The 6,115-nt window shown below is 34.7% G+C and overlaps 1 non-coding gene across 1 annotated transcript; it reads left to right on the forward strand.

The window, feature by feature from the left end:
* Nucleotides 1–1,741: 1,741 nt before the first annotated feature.
* TRNAV-AAC (transfer RNA valine (anticodon AAC)) lies at nt 1,742–1,815 on the forward strand. Its single transcript has one exon. It is a non-coding gene; the product is annotated as a tRNA-Val (tRNA).
* The last annotated feature ends 4,300 nt before the right edge of the window (nt 1,816–6,115 follow it).

Genomic DNA, 6,115 nt, shown 5'->3' on the forward strand with positions numbered 1-6,115 from the left:
CTTACGATTAAACTCCTTTGCGGAAGACTTGGAGTTCCTCATGAACTCACTCATTTACTTAGAGTGACGTAAGACATGCTTACTCATTTATTACTTCATACTGACTTCTTGTATTTATGCAATTTGCCACACCGCAAATAAATTATTGCGTCCGCCCCTGGCCCTAGGCCCATACTACACAAGCCAAATGTTTTTGCGACGAAAATCCCTCACTCAAAATTTTATACTCCCTCAGTTTTGGTCATTTGTTTACCTTTGGTTTTAAAGAGAATATGGTCAATTATTAGATGACAAGTGAATTTGAATTGAGTGTATAAGATCAAATTGCTCATCAAATATATTTTCAAAATAGATAAGTAACATTGGTGATACCCCTTAAAATGAAAAGAAAGGTAAGCAAATGATCGGTCCGGACTAAGTAATAATTTGTATTGTGATACTACTGATAAGATTTCTAATATGTACGAGTACTAGCAATGTTCATTGAATCATTGTCCGCGAATTGCCCATTTCAATACGAAAAGGAGGGGACGAGTGAGTTAGTTCTGGCCTCTGGGGCTAGGAGGGGAGGTCGCCCGAAAGAAATAATTGAAAGTTTTAGTTAAAATTTTCCGTTTTTTGCATGTTCGCTCTATTATATTTGCAATTCGCCCCACTGAAATATTTCACTCCACAATCCTGTCCCAATCCTTGCACAACTGCAACATCGTCGATCCAAGAGCAGGCTTACCGGATTTAACTCAAGCTCTTGGGAGACTGACTAGTACCGGTAGTTGTAGATTCCAACATTTCATCACAACTAACGTGTTCCTTGCAAATTGCAATATTATTATGAAACCGTATCACAGGAATACAGAATAACTTTTGCAAAAATGTATTGGTGTCACTTATATAAAGTACGAAGTATTATCGTGTAATTGTATAAAGTGTCTTAATTTTATGCGAGTTCAATTACACTTTTTATCTAAATCTTACTGTGTTCGATTTCATGCAGTATTGTTATATGCCCTTTAATTGTGATTTACTTGTATATATTTCCACAAAATCTTTCATCACGTTTATGCATCTCACATCCATACTAGAAGATTTGCGTATTAATCACGGGTATATTAAACAGATAATTATATACTGTTTGGTAAAGAAAGCAGATTAATATTAGATAAATAAATTTAAGCGATTTGATTAATTGAATGATTTAATAAGTTGAGTAGTAGATTTATTTAGCAGAATTATTTTAGAGGTGTTTGGTAATTGTGATTTTAAAAAGCAGATTGTTTAGGTCCTTTGTAAAATGACACATGAGGGTATGCACAAATTATTTAATAAACATATAAAAGGAAGGTTAATATTTTTTAAGGGGTAAAGAAACAATTTTTTTTCTTTCTAATCCGCTAACCCAATATGCTGGTAGGAGCAACATATTACAAAATAGCATATTGGACCCCAATATGTTATTTCAATATGGTATTAATCAAAAACTTCATAGTCTTTTTAGAGAATAATCATCAAGATAGAGTTTTTTTTTTTTTTTTTTTTTGATAACGAGGAGGTTGGATCCTCCCCGGCACGCGCCAATACCATGCTAACCAACACGTACCATGTAAGCTCAATCCACGGGGTTACCCCTCACTGGAAGACATGTGGCCAAGTCTCTTCCTCTAGGGAGATTCGAACCCGGGACCTCGCAGTCCATCTTTCGGATGTTTTGAGGGTACCCGGATCTAAAAATTGGAGCAACGAAGGTGTTGTGGTGTAGTTGGTTATCACGTCAGTCTAACACACTGAAGGTCTCCGGTTCGAGTCCAAGTGACGCCACTATTTTTTTTTTTTTTTTTGCTTTTCCATTCTTGTAGTCCCCGGGCCTCACCATTTGACTGTCTTTCAATGGGCAGAACTGTAGAAGTCTCCAAAATGAAGCCATCTACAACGCACTGCTACTTCAATTTTTCATCATCTTTATATGCATCTCACATCCCGTACTAGAAGATTTGCGTTTTAATCACTTGTATATATAAAATAGATAATTATAGATACCAATCTACATTCGGTGGGTAGCGTAACAACTTAATGTGGTAATCACGACTTTTGACAAATTATGATCTAGCCATCTTTACAAGTGGACTAGTTTTTTTATTTTCTTTTTTAAAAAAAGCTAAATAGGCAACATTACAGCTCAAGGAAAAAATCATGGTTTTATTTGAACAAATAAAAAACTTCATAGTCTTTTTAGATAATAATCACTTAGATAGAGTAGTTACTAAGATAAGATATTGGCAGTCTAGGCAAGTTAAAGTTTCTTTCATGTTGATATATAATCCAATTTTTTTAAAAAACTAAAAAAAAATAGTTATTAAATTTTACATTTCATGTGGAAGTCATAAGTTTTTAAAAACTAGAAAAAAAAATACACATAAATCCAATTAAATTTGATATAGCTGTGTGCAATGCTACTATATAACTAGTGGTATAATCTCTTTTCCTACAATTAGTCGTAAGTTCAGAATCTTGTCTTAATATTTTGTTTGATCTATTCTCTCTATCATATACGGTGTATATATAAGTTAAGTAATTAAATCTAAATATTGGAGCAACGAAGGTGTCGTGGTGTAGTTGGTTATCACGTCAGTCTAACACACTGAAGGGCTCCTGTTTGAGTCCGGGCCTCACCATTTGACTACCTTTCAATGGGCAGAAGTGTCCAAAAAGAAGCCATCTACAATGCACTCCCACTTCATCGCACACTTGTGTGCGACTTCGAAATGAAATGTGATCTTTTACTCTCTTTATAGTTCATCCATGATGTCGCGTTATTCCTAACTGGCTTCATCCACGCCTCCAGGGGTATTCATCAAGGTCAAGATCGAGTTGCCCAATTCGCAACCATAAGCAACTTTGATGGTGGGTGATTTTAGCGTTATTTGTCCTTTAATTTTGATTTTATATTTTTACTTATTATATATACTTTATTTATTTTTGTCAAGTTTATGTATGCATCTTGTGTCCCATATCGGAAGATTTATTTTTAATCGTTAGTTTATAATACGGTTGATCACAAAGTTAGCACCCATCTACAATAGGTGGGTAGCATTACAACCCAAGAATATTTGATCATGACTTTCTTAGACAAATTAAAGTCTAGCCATCCGTCAAGGGTGGACTAGTATTTTTTTTTTTTAAATAACTCGATTGCCCGTGCATTCTCATTTCAGTCGGGTTTGGACTAGTATTTTTTTGTTTTTTTAGACAACTCTATTGCCCTTGCATTCTCATTTCGAGTCGGGTTTGAGTTTGCTCGGCTTAGGTTAAGTCAATTCAAGCATGTCATATATTTGAGTTGGAATGCCATCCGTCAAGGGTGGACTAGTATTTTTTTTTTTTTTTAAATAACTCGATTGCCCTTGCATTCTCATATCAGTCGGGTTTGGACTAGTATTTTTTCTTTTTTTTTAAACAACTCGATTGCCCTTGTATTCTCATTTCAGACGGGTTTGAGTTTGCTCGGCTTAGGTTAAGTCAATTCAAGCATGTCATATATTTGAGTTGGAATGGTTGTTTTTGGATACTAATCACTTTTGACATTTTTTTTCATTGTTTCAAACAGATTTATTAGTAAATTTGACCTAAAGAAAAATATACGAAGTAATTTAAAAATTGTGTGTTTGATAAACGACATTACTAATACTCTATATTAATGCAAAAGTCTTTTTTTTCCACAACAAATTTTTTCGACTATTTGAGGAATAAATATTTTAAATTAACATGGAATTATATTTCGACTTTCGACTATTGAGAGAAGCTTAAAAATTGAAACAAGGAAATGTCATATTTCCGACTTTTACAAAGTAGATGAAGTGAGTAGAAATTTAAGTATTGAAAAACACTCGTTCAAACTTCTTCATAATACCCCTTTCGTCCCGGTCACTTGTTTACAGGACATCAATCAACAACTATTATTGTTCGCATTTCATTCATTAACAATTGACGGGTACGAAAAGACTAGTAACTTAGAGCAATAACACTAGTGGTACTAAGAACCCAAAATAAAAAGTTATTTTTATTGCAAGTAAAAGGTTAATCTTAATGAACTTCGTTGTTCATATATTCGAATTTGAGAACCAATAAGCATACTTTGAAAAATGTGGAAGACCAGTTACTTACTCCCTCCCATCCGGACAAAGGTTAGATTGCTTTATCACACTTGTCGAGACACGTTTTGTAACGTGCATATCTTTAGTTACACATTATTAAAAATTATAAAAATTTGCTATTCTTATAGCATTCATGACGATAAATCAAACAAGATCTCACATGACTATATTTTGTCTTATAGATTAAAAATAATATCAAAGATTCTCTACGACCATGAATAGTGCCAAAAAGCAACTGTAACCTTTGGTCTGGATGGGAGGGAGTATTTTATATTTTTTATTTAAGAACTTTAATTGTCATCTATTGTTGGCAAAAGTTTTTAAACATTGGAATTAATATAATATAATATGATATGACATAAGAATAACTTAATATAAAGTTCTTTTATTGTTATTGCTCTAAAGATATGAAAAAGAAAGTTATAAAATATTGGTAGAGCTTTTTTTTCACAATTAATGTGGGACAAAAACAAAAGGTGAGATTAAGAGCAATAGCAATAGAAGAACTTTATATAAAGTTCTTCTTTTGGCATGTCATATTTTAGTAATTTCAATGTTTAAGAACTTTTACTTACAATAGATCACATTTATATAAAGTTCTTAGATTAAAAATAGATTATATGTAATTGGCCTTTTACAATTTTCAAAGTCATATTTATTGGTCCTCAAATTCCAATATGTAACAAACCAAGTTCTTATTTTAGAACTTGGCTATTTATTTTAAGAACAACTTTTAGTTAAAATAGAGGAACTTTATAATTTGGGGTTCTTATTGAAGACCCCAAGAATAAGAACCACTATTGCTATATGAAATATGCACTATTAATATTCTACTTTCATGAGTTGAATTTAATGAACCCTTGTCAAATTTCAAATAGAATTTACAATCAAAGATTCATGTAATGCTTAACTTATCTAGTCATTTGGAAAATTCCAAGTAGCTACGACCTACAAGAATAGCACAAATGGAAAGCCCAAGCAACTCAAGCTTGACTTGTCAAAACTCGGCTCTCGGCTTGAGAGTTTAATAAGTCAAGCCGAGATAACGTCCATTACAAGAAAATCGCTCCCGTGCGACTTAATTAAGCTTACGTAAAATAGTCGCTAAACGTTTTTCGGCAACTACAATCATCGCCAAGTGGTCGTCGCAACTCTTAGTCGCCTAAATGCACCCGGGCGACGGATTTGATCGCTAAAACGGCGGCGGAATGATTAGTCGCCAATTAGCGACCAAATAGCAACCAAATGCAGTCGCCAAAATGGCGACGGGTAACAGTGGTAGTCGCCAAAATAGCGACGGATATCAATCGCTAATTCGGTCGCCACTTTGGCGACGCATGTGTATCTGTCGCCAAATCGGCCGCCATGTTGCATAAATGAAAAATATGGTCGGGGGTTTGCGACGGGGGTGGTCGCCAATGTGGCGACGGATTTGTGTAGTCGCCATTTTAGCGGCGATTTCGGTCGCTAATGAGCAGATTTAGTCGCTATTTTGGTATAGATTGGACTGAAATTTTCATTTAGCTCGAGCCAAATTGCTACAATATGAACCTGCAATTAAAATTACAACCCAGCAGCATACACAACGCACACGATGGCCAACAACGTCAAATTTCATACAAATGAAATCCGAATTCAAGTTATTACAACCAACGCAACAAGATGGTTTGTGTCCAAGTCTAACTAACTAAAAGGATAAACAAGTCTCATGCATCTAAAACATCCGACAAGTAAAAACATAAACAACCAACAACTGAGTCAATGTCACGGCAAAGTAGATCCCGCTCCACTACCACCTCCTCCGGAAGGATATTTAGGGTCTTGATTTTATGGACGCCATCCCGGGTTACAAGACGAGAAATAAGTGGTCATCAACTCCATTTGCTCCTTCATCTCTTCAATTCTTCATCCCTTGCGGCCTCCCTTGCTTCCCATGCTTCCCTTTCCGCCCTCCTTTCTTCTTCTCT

Source organism: Silene latifolia, chromosome 6 (genome assembly GCF_048544455.1).
Source record: "Silene latifolia isolate original U9 population chromosome 6, ASM4854445v1, whole genome shotgun sequence".
Classification (NCBI taxonomy): Eukaryota; Viridiplantae; Streptophyta; class Magnoliopsida; order Caryophyllales; family Caryophyllaceae; genus Silene; species Silene latifolia.